Below are 16,511 nucleotides of genomic sequence, written 5' to 3' on the forward strand. Positions count from 1 at the left end.
TGTTCCTCCAGGAATTATGCTTTCTGAACAGTTCTTAAGTTTTTATACATAAAAATATTGGTTAACAACATAAACTGTAAACTGCCTTATCAAGATCACTATAACAATAGCAAAGAAAATGTTCCTCATTATCAAAGATGATCAACTGGACCTAATTTCCGTTTTGATTTCCACCTATGTGCATTACGAGCAATGAAGTCTTTACTACTTGGATCCTTTTTTCCAAATGAATTAATGAATTAAATTTATCCTTTCACCAGCTGCTAGGCAGCAGATGGAACCATTTCTGAAGCCTTGTTGAATTCAATCCATAAAACTCATTTCCTAGGATTAGCAGTCCAAAGTTTCTTTTAATGTTTATATACCGCTTGGGATTTTGAATTTCATGATGTTAAACTTTCAATTTAACTATTTTTTTTCATTTCATATCAAACAAATATGATCGTTAGGATTTCTATAGCTTTGTAAGCACACATTTCAGGTCACATAAGGACAAGAATTCATTTCAAAAGCAATCAACTAATGTAAGATTGGGATCTGGGGTTTTTTTTCATTTATTTGTTTTGTTTACATTATGGCACTACCATAGAAACCATTACACTGAAAGATTAATTTAGACTGGGAAAGTTTTATTTTCTGTAACCTTGACAAAAGCCTTCACTTAAAAATTTGGTTTTAATTAACAATTTGTGTCAGTGTTTTGATAGGAGAGTGTATTTGCTGTTCACAGAAACATGACATGATCTTTAGACAAGTTTTTCATACAGATAATCTTTTATAGCTAACTTCAATATAAAGTTTATCTAGTTTTGAGGTGGGAGGGAAACAGTATCAAATCATTTCAGGTTTGTGAACACTTCAGTAAACAATTTTTTTATGTAAAGAAACAGGAAATATTAATCAGCTGCAGTACCCTGGACAGCTCCTTTTCTTTCATTTTCGTTTTCCTTATATCAGCTACAATACTCTGAAACAATAACCAGAGACTTTAACTGTAATTTAATTCACAAAGGTCTCTACTTACATATTTTCATGTGAACTAAACTGCAATGTAACCAAAGTTTCTACTTATTAGAAAGCGACAAGATAAAAAGCAAAACAAAAATATGCCCTCTCCCACTCTGCTATCAAAGGCATTTTATATTAAAAGTCTCAAGAATAAAACCTCATGACGTCAAAGTCTTCCTGTTATTTAACAAAGTAAATAAAACTTAAAAAAAAAAGTGATTCGTTGTTGTGTATAACAGTGATTTCCGCTAATTTGGCACAAGAAATCTATATTAATCTAATAATGCAGTAAGCCAAGAAGACCACATAATAATAATTACCATTGAGTAATTGAGTATTTAGAAGGAGGAGGAAAAAAAAAGGAAGACTGGTAATCTTAGCCTGCAGGCATGAAAGTACTATAATACATAGATGCTATTTACAAGTAAAAATAAATTGTTCCAAACTCGGAAGTTAGGAGGTTAAGCCTATATTTAGAAATTCTTCATTCTGAATCTGGATTACCTGATAGCAATCTTATAACAGAAATATATTATTGTCTCAGAGAAATCTTTGCTTACAAATGCTGTAATTTACCCCTCAAATTACAAAACCATTGCACCAAAGACACATCTATGCAATTAACTTAACTAATTTAATTGACAGAAGAGATAATAAATGGCCATTTTGAATCCTAAAAAGACCCATCAATGACAAAGTTCACCCCATCTAATTTAAGGATAAAATCTTGGATTTGTCCTTTTATAATCTATTAAATGAAAAATTCACAGCACCTTGCAGAATATTGTTGTGCTATTTACATATGAAGGAAGACAAACATCTGAACTAAGTGCTTTGTTAAAGACAAAAGAAAGTCAAAGAGAGGAAGCTATTGCTGTTAGAGTGTTAAACAGACTTTCTCTCATATCAAATACTTTTTCATAAAAATCATCCTCCTGCAAAATGTTGTCCCACAAGGTCCATTTCATTCTTCAGCATTGCCTCATATTACCGTCGTTTAATTTTCTAAAGGTTTTCCTGACACAGACATTCATTCTAAAGTACAGTATTACCCTTTTAATCAGAAGCTCTCAATTCATTCTCTGAATCCCAAATAATCCTAAAGACTGAAATGTCACACTTTGATAGACGCTTTTTCCTTTAGAATAATGCTATAAATTATATTTACTAACAATCTCAATTTTAAAAAACATTGCGCTTTATTTTAAAGCATTCTAAAACACCATGAGAAAGCTCTGGTGTGTAACATAACTGCAAGTGAATCTGCATATATCGAACAGTTCCTACAAATACACTGGCACCACTGTCTCCCTCTCTCATCTCAGTTTTTTTCTCCTCTCTTTTTTTCTGCAGTAGTATTTAAGTTCAGTAACTTTTCAAAAATGAGAGGAAAAGTATCCTTGTGATCATTTCCTCAAATCAAATAGCTAGAGCTGCAAATTTGCACAATTCTAAAATGTATATGAACAAAGGCTTTACTGAGGCAGTATAAATGCAATTACACCATGACATTTTCTTCAGAAAGCTTTCTCAAAGCAGTTACAAGTAGCTATTTTTTAGCTGAGGTCCAAAATAGCATTTAAGATAATGACCAAGCATACATTGTGGAAGAAACAGCATTAGTGTCATTTAAACAAAAAGAAAAGTTTGCAGAGAGCATTTTAAACATGGATTAAAGCCCCTCAAACTTCTTAATACAAATCTCTCAAGCTTTCAGCATTGATATATGGAAAGGATTTTTTGCTTTTTGCAAAATAAAAGCACCAACAATAGAAAAGACAGAAAGTTACTAACAGTACAAGTTCCTTAAACATCAATGTGTTCAGAATAGTGTGAAAAAGTTGTTAAACTTACTTTATTTTTGTTTCCAAAACTTATATGTTTCTCCTCCCTTGTGTGCTGAACTGTGCACTAAAGCTGTGTCTTTGAAAGGTAGTTCCCATGATATGACATCCAGTGCCTTTGACTGCCTAGAGATAAGCACCTGCGTTTGTGTCCCCTCTTTACGTCACACCTCCCTATTCAAACCTTCTCAATATGATTCACATTTGCACATCAACAGCCTCATGCGCATACACAGATTTTTTTCGGCTCTGGGCCCAAAACTTTCACTTTAATTTTCATCACATGATTGCTGTGGCATATGTCCTTCCAAACCTCCCATATATCAGTCATCATGCAAATGAGATGGAATATCACTCCTCTGCAGCAGATGGCCAGGGATGATAACAATGGCTCAACAGAGGAGATTCAATGTCCCTGACTTTATCGCCACGGCAACAACAACCTAAAATATATGTAATGGAAGTGGTGCTTATTAATTTTGCAGGCTCGAGTGTTCTGATTTTGTGAGTGAATGGGCTGAGTTAAAAAGGGGGCTGTGTCCTCCTGCCTCTAGAAGACTATCTATAAAAGCCAGGGACCTGGAAATTATTTTCAGTGACTAAGAAGGCAACAGCCTAGCAATTATTTGAGTAATTAGGTGTAATTCCTCCCTGTAGGCCTTGTACCCTCCTGTGCTTGTTTCACAGAAGCTTGTGAATTAGACAGGCATAGATACTGAAAAGAAAAGTGCCTCAAGATATAGCAGGAGAGCTTGCAGGAACTAAGCTTCAGTGATATGACACTTGGCCTCCACCAGGCTTGGTAAACACAAGCCCCAAGCCATAAGTAAATAGAGGCCCCACTCCACAAACACAGACCAATTAAAATTACAAAGGCAGCCACACTTCTGGGTGGGGCTGAGGGAAGCTTTATTCTGCTGTGGTCTCACTGTGAGTTGCACACATAATGGTCTCTAAGTTTGGGGCATGAAGTACTGTGTTACCACTGCTATCTGTCACTATCAAACCTAAGCACAAGGCTCTCTTCAGGCTGCAAATTTCTCTCTAGGGTTTTATCATGTGGCTTTAAGGAAATAGTTCAAAGTGAATTTTCTGTGTGTCATCTTCTAAATGCAAACCATGGAGAGGAAATAAATGCAGCAATTTGCTTTTTATCTGCAACAGATTAACAGGAAGGAGTGGTGATCACCATTTTACCTCTAAGCAAACAAAATATCCACTGCCTCTCTTTGCCCTGTTCATGCTACAACTTTCACACTTTAACATTTTGGGCACGTGAGTAAACATTTTATTCCTTAGAAATAAAGTTCAGCTATGACCTGAATATTTAACTAAGAAATATAAGTACTGTTCTTTTCCACCAGGAAAATCTTAGAAAAATGGAGAATCCTTTGTCTCCCTCTGCAGTAGAGGGGAGGGTGTTTAACTAAAACTGACAAAACACTCTGGGAAGTGGTAGCTTCATCATGTAAGATAGATATTTAGCACAGTACTGGACAAAGGAAGCTTGCTACCCCTCTCATGAAAGAATTCTTTAGAATTAATGAGATTACTGAAATTAATTTTCACTTCTCTTCTTGGAGCCCACACACCTTGAACGCAAGAGGAGGCATCAAGTGGCATTACATCCATCAGAGGAAAATTAGGATGATGAGACAAGACTTGAAGCAAGTGACAGGAAGCTCCAAAGGCAGTGCCAGGACTGTGGATCCTCCTCCTGTTTTGGTAGGGCTCAACACCACCTCAGTGTTGCTTGTGTTCTGTGTTGACATTTCCAGTGGTCAATTTTTACAAAGCTAAAACTTCCATCTGAAAAAAAAATGCTGACACATTTCAGTTCTGCACCAATATTCTAAAGTTCCAGAACTATTATTTATCTGTCATGTGCTTGTACAGCACCCAGCATTCTCACCTTCTGACCCAGTAACAGATGTTAGTAGACTATAAATGTTTAGTACAGAATGATATATCCCTTCCCACTATGAAAAAGATCTTTTGAATATGAAAATAATGTATGACTGGTTTAACCAAATAAATCCCATAAGTATTTCTTTTCTGTCTTTAGTATTGCCAACTACCAACAGTAGAATTTGAAATATAAACAAATGTAAAATACAGATTACTATTCATCTTTACCTCACACTGGCATGGAATTTGCAGTTTTCCAAATACAATGGTACTGATGAGTTTTATTTTCCTGTTTCAGAAAAGCACAATCAAAATGAAAACTTGGACTTTCTTGTTGTTGTTGTAGGTGGTGGTGCAGTGTGTTTCTCTGTATGCATGCAGTAGGACTCTAGAACTCTGTATGCTCACATTCTTTACTTCTGTACATTTCATTCTTCAGTTCACTAATTTTTAAATAACTCATTAATGTGTCTGTTATGTTGAGCTGGAAGTAAGTAGTTCAAGCCCGTACAAAGCTCTGAGACTCCCTGTAGCGGATCTGTAGCTGGAGAGAAAGCCAACACACAGAGGACTATAGAAGTGATGTTTTCCTGACAGCTTGTGTTATTTATGGGACTGGCCACTGTCTCCTGAACCAGATGGAGCTTTTTTCCTAGATTTCTTTTTCTTTTTTTCTTTTTTTTTTTGTGTGTGTGCACATGTGTGTGTGAGATCTGCTCTACATGGCCCTAATTGATTATAGAGTGAGACTGGCATTTAAGTCACTGTCTTTATATTTTCCAGTGTTAGGTATAGTCCTGGGTTGTGAACAGCCTCATTTATCTCAAAGGTACAGCACCTTTAGTAAAAGTATCCAGATCCTCTCATGTCATGGGAAGAACATCAGATGAGGAAATAAGTAAAATTTGTAGACACAGATTAGCTTTTCCTGTCTGCTTCTTATCTATATAGTTGTACTACCATGCATATTAAAATGTTTGCCAAAAAAAATAGGGTTAGAAGCTATTTCTTACATTTCAATGAGACACATAAGTAAAAAAGTCTTTCTTATTAAATCAGTCCGAAGTAAGTTCACACAACTTTGTTTTTCACATGGTTTATAATCCAGTAAGTAATGAGAAACTGGCAAAGATTGGATTATTTGTGTTGAGAATTAATTTAGGAAAAAAGTGTATTTAGAAAGTGCATCAAACTTAGCAAAAGTTTAAGATGCAACAGTCATACTATTTTGAACTTGTAAGCAATAGGAGGTTCGAAGTTTACAAGAACAACAAGAAAAGGATAAATAAAGGGTTAAATTATCCCTCAAACTGCTCACTTAGGCAAACCTGAAATCTAATATGATAGTGATGACTTGTTGCAGAAACGCAAATGCAATAAATGCACATTGCAATATGCAGTGGTACAAAACTTTATATAGGCTTCTATCAATAAATAAAATACTCTTCAAAGAGCATAAACAAAGTTGTAAAGTAATAGTTGTAATATACCAGATAGACCACACCAAAGACTGCCAGAGAAACCTTTCTTGTAGACTGTATAGCAGTTATTCGGATGCTATTCATGTTCAGGGGAAACTTAAAAAAAACCCAAAGAACTTTATATTAATAATATTAATGTTGTACTAAGTGGCACTAAAATTTTCAGTGCATTCTCCTGAATTTATCTTATGTTCACAGAAGAAGGGACTGCTACAGAAAAAAAAAAGAAATTTTTCATTCCTCTGCAGAAATAAACATACTCTCTATTCCTACATATTGCCAAGTGATATTCTCTTTTAAAAAGACAAAACTTGTTTATGACATGCCTCTTGAACAAAACAGAGATGCTTAAGAGACCCTGTGAGAGGAAAATTGAACAGTGAAAATAATAACAGAAAGAAACGTCAATTTAACAACTCTATTTCTGTTTCTAAGAACAGCTACTAGCTCAGCAGAATCATAACCAAATATTCTGTAAATGAAGAGGTATCGAAAAAATCAAGATTACATGAGACGGACTGGATAACAAGCAACATGGGAGGCGAAGCTTGATTCTTCTTAAAGTGATAAAAGAATGAGGTCTCTACTTGTGCCAAGAAATTCAGTGCATGTGTTGGCATCATCAAGCATCAAGTGCAGAGTTCTTTATAAACAAAAAGTTACCAAAGTCATCAAACCTGTGTAGCACCTGGTGTGATAAAAATAATAAATCAGCCTGGAGTGAATTATGTGAGCAGGCTCATGCTGAGAAGAACTGCCAAATATATAAATAGCAGAAAAACTACAAGTCATTAAGCATTTAGCTTTAAACGACATTTCAAAAATGAGCTAACCATGTTTGTACAACATATTACTTCAAAAGTGTCAATTTATAGGAATAAAAAGGATGAAGAAGAAAACATATATGACTTAATATTAACAAGGGAATGATTATCCAAATAAAATTATGTAGTGACTCAAGGGAGTGTTACAGTTTTCAGCATGAAATATTCTATGAAATTTCTATAAAATATATTTCTACGAAATACTGTGTACTGAAGTAACAGAAAGACTTCATCTTGTCTCTAGCCACCCTCTTTCTTAAATGTTTACTTAACAGTACCCTGGAGAAAGCAAAGAAATTTTTGAGTACTCCTTTCCTGCCAATAGATTCTACTACTGAAAGGTGGAAACAGACATTTCAGGTGAGCTCTAAAAGCCACTTAATACAGGCACAAACCCAGTTTTTTTAGATGTTCTAAAAAAATACTCAAGTAACTCTGGAAAACTCTTCATTTAAAGAACATAAAAAAAATCATCCTAATTGGGTTTTGTTGTTGGGATTGTACCTCACTGAACGGGAGATTAGAATATTGCTGGTTTGAGTTCAAATTTTATGCAACTCAGGCTGAATTAAAACCAGGAAATGAAAATATTTTTCTCTTCTCAGTCATATTTACTTTAATACATAACCATAATAAGTAATCCAAAGCAGTTATTTAATAAGCACTGAAAATTAGGTGTAGGTGATGTCAAATATGAATTAAGCCTTTCAAAAAATTCCCATAGTAAGGTTAAATATTAAGAATAAAAAATACTCTCAGCTCTTGCTGCTAATTTAAAAAAGCCCTCAAACACGTCTTTATCCTAATCATTGTATTATTAAATGCATAAATAAAAGAACAATAACTATATTGCTATTGTGGTAAGAAACTTTCTGTCATGGATACTACTGGATGTTTATTTGCAATTCAGACAGCTGAGCAGCCAGAAAAATTCTTCTGAGTCACAATGTCAAATCATGATCAGAATTTAGTAGTTTTCAAGTTGTTATACATTTTAACTGAAAAAGCAAAATTATTGTCTTTAGGTCCTGCTTAATTTAAGGAACTTCTGCCTTCTAAATTATTGATCTGATTGCTACATATTTTATGTGTTTTTGTCTGTATGTGCCATTCCTACCTTTTACACACCATCACAACTGATGTTATAAGTAGGGGTGGAACCTCTAACATCTCCAGTGTTAGCCTCTGAAAACTTCATCATGAATATTTGTAGCATCAAACTAAATCTTGTTTTGGAAAATCATTCATAGAAGCACAGAATCAGAGAATCATTTATGTTGGAAAAGACCTTTAAGTCCAGTTCTTAACTTAGCACTGCCAAGTCTACCACTAATCCATGTCCCTAAGCATAACATCGAAATGTCTTTTAAATACCTCCAGGGATGGGAACTCAACCATTTCCCTTGCTAAGGAATGCTTAACAACCATTTCCATGAAGTAATATTTCTTAATATCCAATCTAAACCTCCCCTGGTGCAATTTGAGGCCATTTCTTTCTGACCTATTGCTTGTTATTTGGGAGAACAACACCTGCCTCGCTACAACTTCCTTTCATATAGTTGTAGAGAGCAATAAGGTCTCCCTTCAGCCTCCTTTTCTCCAGAATAAACAACCCAAATTCCCTCAGCCACTCTTCATAAGGCCTGTTCTCCAGATACAAGCCAAGATGCTGTTGGCCTTCTTGGTCTAGTTGGCACACTGCTGGCTCATACTCAGCTGGCTTTTGACCGATGTCCACAGATCCTTTTCCACTGGACTGACTTCTAGCCACTTTTCTCCAAGCCTGTAGCATTGCATGAGTTTGTTGTGGCCCAAGTGCAGATCCCAACACTTAGCTTTGTGGAAACCAAGACAGCTGGCACTAGTCCATTGATCCAACCTCTCCAGATTTCTTCCTTCCCTCAAACAGATCAACACTTCCACCCAACTTGGTGTCATATGCAAATTTACCAAGGGTGCACTCAATCTCTTAATCCATATCATTATTAAAGATACTAAACAGAACTGGTCCCAGCAATAAGCCCTGAGGAACACCAGTTGTGACCAGCTGACAAGTAGATTTAACTCCGTTCACCACAACTCTCTGGACTCAGACATCCAGCTAGTTTTTTACCCAGCAAAATGTACACCCATCTTTGTTGTCCTGTTCATGCCTCATGATGGCACTCAAGATGATCTTCTCCATAATATTCTCCAGCACTGAGGTCAGGCTGATAGTCAACTAAGACCTCCCCAGTTAGGCAAGACAGCTGATAAGTGATGGAAAGTGGCTTAGTAAGCATTTCTTTCCAATATAGCAAATGGATCTTTGAAATCTTAACACAAAGCTTACTTATGTCACTGCTCATGTAGTCCTGAGAAGTACAAAATTCAAGATAGTGGTATAAATGTCCAGAACTATGATGACTATATCTTTCCCTCCATTGTCTTCATATCTTTTCTTACAGCCTTTTCACTGAAGCTCATCTATGGTCCTCCAACTAGGAACTTTCCAGGTTCCCTTTGAGAAACATCCCTTCTCTGATTTGGTCTTGTCAGAAGGCAAGCTTCTGTCTTTGTTCCTTTTACTCAAGTACCACAGTTTACTAGATTAAAGAAGTCAACAAGTAAATATTCATCTACTGAACATCTGCCTTTCAGCCTAAGTTCTTGTCCTTAGATCTCCCGAGGATTCCAGCTGCAGTTCTTCACAGCTTTTTTATTCTGGTAGCCATGTCTTGGGAAAGGGTCTAGGTAACCTATTCTGCTGCTCTCTTAGCAGCACATACAAAACTCAACACCTCTTGCCACCAATGTCTTACCTGACTCCTGACAGCTGCTTCCTTCCGGGAAATCATGCATATAATTTTCTTTTCTCTTCTCCTGCTTATGCGTGGCACATGTAAGGAAAACTCTAATAACATTATAAAAACAGTGAACTTGGTGTACCTGGTCTTAAAGAAGTTTGAATGGCAAAGCAAAATTCAAATGAGTCTGAACACTAATTATGATGATGAAACAGACAGTTAAAAAAAAAAAGAGGTTTTTAAGATTTCTTGTGTGGATATACACAGAGAAAATATTGGCATATCTCTCCTTCTTTCATTCTCAAGTATTTTGGCACAGAATTAATATTTTTCTTGCTGCTCCTAAATTTGTAGGGTTTATTTTATATATGTATCCTACTGAAAACAGTCTGATTTGTTCAGAACAACCAAATTTCTAGTACATTTATTTCTATTTTATTTTTAAACCTTGTAATATTTTGTTGTTTTTTTAAATCTCCAAAATTATAGTATAATTGTTTTAATAATATTGCAAGAGTTTTGATAAGCTTTGCATAGCTTTACTATATTATGTTCAGGCTCAAGTGGTACCATGAGATATGCAGTAATCTCACATGAACATATTAAGTATTGTATGGAGAGAACCTAGTCAGATTCACCTGTGTGTGCAACATTGTGTGTGTATTTGATGGCAATTTGAACTAAATTTACAGTCTGATGCAGCTTGCCAGCTTTTTTAAAAAAAATAAATAAAAATACTAATGCTTTAAATAATTGCAATATGTAATATTATACACAGTGTACCACAAACTTTGTGCTGCCCAACCCCCTATAAATAGATATATACAAAATATTCTCCAGTTTCAGGTATCTATACACAAATGCCTGTTTTTTATAGATGCATAAATACACATAGACAACTTTTTATGCATAATACAGTTCAGGTTCAGGGAAGAAAAACCTTTTTCTTTCTAACACTGAAGAGATCAATTGAAATAATGGAAATAGTACTACTAATGTTTTCTAAATAGTTTGCACAAAAGTAAGAGAGAGTTGTAAGCTCCTTTTTTTTTTATTTCTTTTTTTCTTTGGGGGATAAATGAGTTCTGCAAGAATGCCAGGTCTTTAATCACAAAGAATATAAAATTCTTAGATCCAAAAATGGGATAACAACTATCTGAAAAAAAAAGGGAAGTATGATTCCATGGACTATGCTTGCTATCTTTTCTTACACAGTTTGTTTGACAGCCTATATGCCCAGAGGCTATTCTGGACCTAATTCTAGGAAATGAGCCAAGCATGATAAATAAGGCTGAGTGCTGGGAGTGGCTAGTGTTCACCACAGTGTCATTAGGCAATCTCTAGATTGCAGTCAGTAGCCCTCAGTAACTATGTGTTTTCGTCTGGTCTTTCTAAAAGCAGCCTAAAAGTCTGTTTAATACTCAATCATTCCCTCTCTGTGGGAAATTTAAGCAAAAAATATGTGGAGAGCTCCAGAAACTAAACACTTACGCAAAAACTCCAGGTAGATCAACATGTGCTTTATACTTCACCACCAGATGTGAATTACTTTTGAAAAAAGTATATCAGATTGCCTAATCCTATGTCCATTCAAGTCACCAGCAAAATATTCTCACTGTCATACCCAGGAGAAAACTTTAGCTCATCCCTCCTAACAGAGAAAAGACAATGGGCCTGTTTTGCTAAATTATTTGTAAATAACTTCAACTAATAAGGGCAGATACAGTAGCAAATAAAACAATGTCAATTTTAGTGCATGCTAATTTTTTCTTAGTGACTTAAATTCTGTAATTGTTAAACATTTTTTCCTAGATTTCTCACAAAAAAAAAAGATAAAAATAAAATCAAATCCTCCCACCTCACCAAATAAACAAAAAAAAATCCTCATCTATTCTTCTTTCTTTTGGAGAAAATATGGCAATTTGCATTCCAGTTTTTCAAGCCAAAGTTACAGGGGTCTAAACTAGGGCTTTATAATGGAAGTTGATTGCAACTCTAACTATAGAGGGGCTACTGCCTTTCCATAAGAGCTGTGCATTTCCAAGGAGAGGAGGAGAATACTGCTCTGCATGACTACTTGCAATTTCACTTCTTTAAATTAAGGTTGTGTCTTGAGAACTTAGTTCTTTTGAGCATGATGTTGATATTTCACTTCATGTGGTTTTAATTTTGATCTAGCACAACATTTTGCAGTTGATACATTTTAGAAATGTGGAAAAATGTTAAGCTTTGCACTTTGTCAGAGCCATGATCTTAATTTAGTATAGTTTTTTGTTTTCTTTTTGTATGAATCATATGAAAAAGCCATGCAAGCTAAAGCAGCAATTTAAACATATTTGGATTTAGTTTGCTTGCTTTGTATTGTCTTCGTGCTTAACGGTAGAATGATTTTTGGCTGTTTAAATTTCAGTTTGGAACAAGTGCCTGCTGTTTTTCCTTTTTCTGGGCATAAAATGGGGGACACAACAGAGACAGTGTCAGCAATGTAAACTGTGATTATAATAACCAGTTCCCAGGTCCGAGATTATTAGCCTCAGTTTCTATTACAGAAAGGTTTGACTATCATTAAACATTTTTTTTGCTGGAGGGATGCTCCACCATCATTAAAGGCTGCTGAAAAATTACTAACAGCAAGTAAAATCATGAGATTATGTATAAAAATGAGTATATGTAAGCATAAATTTATGTTGTTTTTAAATATTTAAAAGTCTAATTGTTTTTTTCCAATGTCTTCAAGAGAAAATGACATGTGATTTGATAAAATGAACAAATATTAAAGTGCATATAAATCCAGATATATGCCTTTGTCTTCAAAACTTTGATGTAAATTCAACTTCATTCTTATCTATTATTCCATTGCTATTAATAACTATAAAACCCCACCAAGCTAGCATTTGTGTTATGTCTATGATGGTGAACCTCATACTTTAAAATGCTTTCTTTATACTGATAGGTCAGAGCATACTTCCAAATTTAAGAGCCTTGCATTTGGCCATTGAATTTAAGAGCCAACTATACTTAGAAGCACACCTATTGTGTATAAAGGCTTTCACCTTTTGAGGGATACTAGGCAAAATAAACTTGACCTGTACAATAACGTACAAGTGCTTTTTCCCTCATAGATTCAAAACTCTTCACAGCAGAGCTGAAGTATACTAACGACCTAGATGACCCATGCACGTTAATTCGTTTCTTCAGTAATAAAATTTTAAGTGACTAGGGAGGAAATTAGTTTAAGAATTCTCAGACATACATGATATTTTTCTGTTCTTTGGTTTAGACACTTAAACTTTCCTCAAATGAACTGTACATACAGGAGTTTAAACACACCTGCCTCATTGATACAGTCCACTAGACCTTCTGGTGCTAAGAAAAGGCCTATCACTGGGACATTAACACATTTCACTGTGGCTGACAGCATTCCTAGAAAAAAAGTGCAGTTATTGTCAAGTATTGACCAGGAACAGCACACCACTTACTCTTAACGGCTAGTTTGAGTATTAAAATCTGTCTGAAATAATGTTCTCAAAGAATAATAAAGACAAAATAGTCACTTTCTAGTAAAAGAACAAAATAATTAAGTGTTCAGGGGATAGCACCAAAAACTTAATAGTTTTTTTCAAAAATCAATTGATAGCCACTGCTTGTTAAAGAGAACAGGTTTAATATGCTATCTGTGAGACTAATGATTTAGCAGTTATTCAGTTTTAAGTTCCCACATGGTGCATTGCAAAGAGCTAGCTGACCTTACATACTATTCAAATAGCAGTGCTGAGACCCAATATAGAAATGTTACCTAACAAGCTCAGAATTTATTTTCTTTCATTAACTTTAGACCTTAAACATAATATGACATTTTTGTGGATTAAAAAGTATATAAGCATCTGTTAGCAAAAGCCCTTTATTTCACACAACAAGAGAATTCTGTTTATAATGTGTCAGCAGCTGCTCACTCAAAATGGATTCTATTAGAACTAATTTAATTTTACATAAGTTGATCTATTTGCATTCAGAGTCTCCAGTTAAATGACTAGGTACTATTTTGTAGACTGATCCTGCTTCAAGCTTCAGCGTGTGGACAATGTTTAATCAGTGTGTACATCAGGAAATAAACATAATCAGCAAGCACAGTAATTAGGCCAGGAAAATTTTGCAACATGCATACATGGTATGGATTAACAAGGCAATTCATTAGAAATCTTAATTATGGAATATTATATTCTATGTACATTTTATTTTATGATGCTTCAGATGAGTTTTCTCTAAATACAGAAGCCATCTACACTTCTCAAAGTAGACAGTGAGATCCTTTTAACTCAAGCACATCTGTGTAGCCTCTAGTCTGGAAGGATTTACAGAAAACATGCTTTGTTATCTTCAGCCAGATAACCTGATATGCTCCTTTAAACAAGTGGTTGCTAGTCAAATTTTAATATACAGATGATTGAAAAATAAGTAGAAGATAAAACATACAGATAAAAGTATCATTTTGTGATTTGGAGCCTCTCCTCATCATTAAAACCAGTTTCTGTCACTTTTATTTCTGAAAAGTCAACAAAGAGACACCTAGGGCTTGAGACACAGCACTCAAGTTTTAATAAAATAATCTTCAATTGCACTCGGCATGCTTCACACTTTTGTTATATACTCGCTGCAAAACTCCAATCTGAAACAGAGATGTGAATAAATTCCAAACCTGCATGGTAGGAAATATATGGGGTCTTATTCTCTGGCAAAGAATCCTGCTTAGTTTACTCTTTGTCTAAGAAAAGATCACATCCTACCACATGACATGAGGTTCAACCAAGCCAAGTGCAAGGTCCTACGCCTGGGCTGGGCCAGGACGGTGGATGTTGTGATTGCGAGCAGTCCTGCAGAGAAGGATTTAGGGGTGCTGGTTGATGAGAAGCTGGACATGAGCCAGTAATGCGTGATCGCAGCCCAGAAGGCCAACAAAATCCTGGGTTGCATCAAAAGAAGCATGGCCAATAGGTTGAGGATGGTGATTCTGCCCCTCTATCCCTCTCTTGTGAGACCTCATCTGGAGTATCATGTCCAGTTCTGGAATCCTCTACATAAGAAGGATATAGAACTGTTGGAACAGGCCCAGAGGAGGGCTACAAAGATGATCAGAGGGCAGGAGCACCTCCCATGTGAGGACAGGCTGAGAGAGTTGGGCTCGTTCAGCCTGGAGAAGAGGAGGCTTCCAGGAGATCTTATAGTGACCTTCTAGTAACTGAAGGGGGCCTACAAGAAAGCTGGGGAGGGACTGTTTAAAAAGTCTTGTAGTGATCGGACTAGGGGCAATGACTATAAACTGGAGAGGGGCAGATTTAGACTAGACGTAAGGAAGAATTTTTTCACCATGAGAGTGGTGAGACATTGGAACAAACATCCCAGAGAAGTTGTGGCTGCCCCATCCCTGCAGGTGTTCAAGGCCAGGTTGGATGGGGCCTTGGGCAGCCTGACCCAGTGGGACATGTCCCTGCCCATGGCAAGGGGGTTGGAACTGGATGATTTTTAAGGTCCCTTCCAACCCAAACTATTTTATGATTCTATGATTCCATGATTCTATGATTTTAAACACTGGTGAAGTTGTTCCTACCGCACCTTTTGAAAAGGGAGACTGGAACTCTTTCCAACAGTAAAAGGACACATAACTATGATTACAAAGTAAGAAATGTAAAACAGAATGTAAATCTATTCATCTGTCAGGCACTCCACATCCAGATAGTCTAAGAACATCCCCTGAAGCACCTATACATTTCACTCATCATTCCAAAGTATGAATGGGAGAAAAAAAGTTCTATTTAAATTGTTTTTGTCTTTTGTTAGCAAGCCTGGGAAGGAGGTTTTTACATAGGCAGAAAAACATGAACCATCTCCTCTGTAACATGATATAAGACATTCTTTTTGCTCTTTTAGGAACCCATTCTTTGCTCTATTTTCATCTTTATCTCAATATATTCTGTGGGAGGGGCACATATATTATCAGCTCAATAGATGCAATCAGCATAGACCAACAGCAGAGTCACTGTTGGGAAATATTCTAACCATCTCAAGAATGGATGAAATGATATTATGAATCTTTGCCCTCACAATAGCCAAGCTTATTTCTTAGAAAACAGACACAGCTGAAGTTCCATGTTAATTTAGTTTTGTTCTAATAGGAGGTATGAAATCTGAATAGTAGCAAATGGGCACACTTACACGTTTTCCCTTTACCACAGTACAATACAAAGTCTGTTCTTGTTTATACCCGCGGTTCGATGCAGAATATTAGTTTGAAGTGCCAGGGCTGCCTGCCCCTTGATATCTGTCATATTAAGTGCAATAAGTCAGTTGAAACCTGAACATTACTTTACATCAAGATGAGTAAAGTTTATTGGCATTAACTGTAACTGTAAAAAGTGCTGTCAAATGGGAGTTACATTCTGGTCTCTTGCTTGCAGAAATGCCAAACAGTGCTCATTTTAGGATGGTCCCTTGGCATGTGCATGAGCCATAAATGTGTGGTTTGGACACTGCTTCAATTATTGCTCATTATGTTTGTTGTGGACTGGTAAGGACAGATATAAATAGAAAAATTCTTACGTAATATGACGGACAACTTTTGTTTAAACATTTTTAATAGCCCAGCCAAAACCTAACAAAGTAGCT

At 35.8% G+C, this 16,511-nt stretch overlaps 1 protein-coding gene across 5 annotated transcripts in view; it reads right to left on the reverse strand.

The window, feature by feature from the left end:
* The window catches only part of ST18 (ST18 C2H2C-type zinc finger transcription factor), a 171,294-nt gene that overhangs the window by 99,857 nt on the left and 54,926 nt on the right, over window positions 1-16,511 (reverse strand). Inside the window, exon 1 of one of the 5 annotated variants that reach the window (XM_069854095.1) lies at window positions 2,863-2,972. The exons of 2 other annotated variants lie outside the window; for them this stretch is intronic. The gene's annotated coding sequence lies outside the window, so the exon portion shown is untranslated. Of the gene's footprint in view, window positions 1-2,862; window positions 2,973-16,511 lie in introns of those variants that run through there. 2 more of the 5 variants (XM_069854100.1, XM_069854097.1) reach the window with 2 other exon arrangements.

This window comes from Phaenicophaeus curvirostris, chromosome 3 (genome assembly GCF_032191515.1).
Source record: "Phaenicophaeus curvirostris isolate KB17595 chromosome 3, BPBGC_Pcur_1.0, whole genome shotgun sequence".
Lineage (NCBI taxonomy): Eukaryota > Metazoa > Chordata > Aves > Cuculiformes > Cuculidae > Phaenicophaeus > Phaenicophaeus curvirostris.